The following is a 224-nucleotide window of genomic DNA, read 5'->3' as shown; positions in this document are numbered from 1 at the left end:
AAAAAAAAAAAAAAAAAAAAAAAAGCCTAAAAGGTGCTTCAGCCTTGTACTGTATATATTAAAGAAGTTTTGTATGTTTTTATTCCTTTAATTATTGGTATAAAGCTTGCCCTTTTTAATATGGTTCTGCTCTTTTTTTTTTTTTTTTTCCCTTTTTTTTCCTTGCGAAGAAGACGAGAGTCCCCTGCTTCCCGTGTTTTGTACTGCTGCCGGTCAGGACGGCC

Source organism: Alligator sinensis, unplaced genomic scaffold (assembly GCF_000455745.1).
Source record: "Alligator sinensis unplaced genomic scaffold, ASM45574v1 scaffold228_1, whole genome shotgun sequence".
Classification (NCBI taxonomy): Eukaryota; Metazoa; Chordata; order Crocodylia; family Alligatoridae; genus Alligator; species Alligator sinensis.
Note: the sequence above shows the minus strand (reverse complement) of the source record.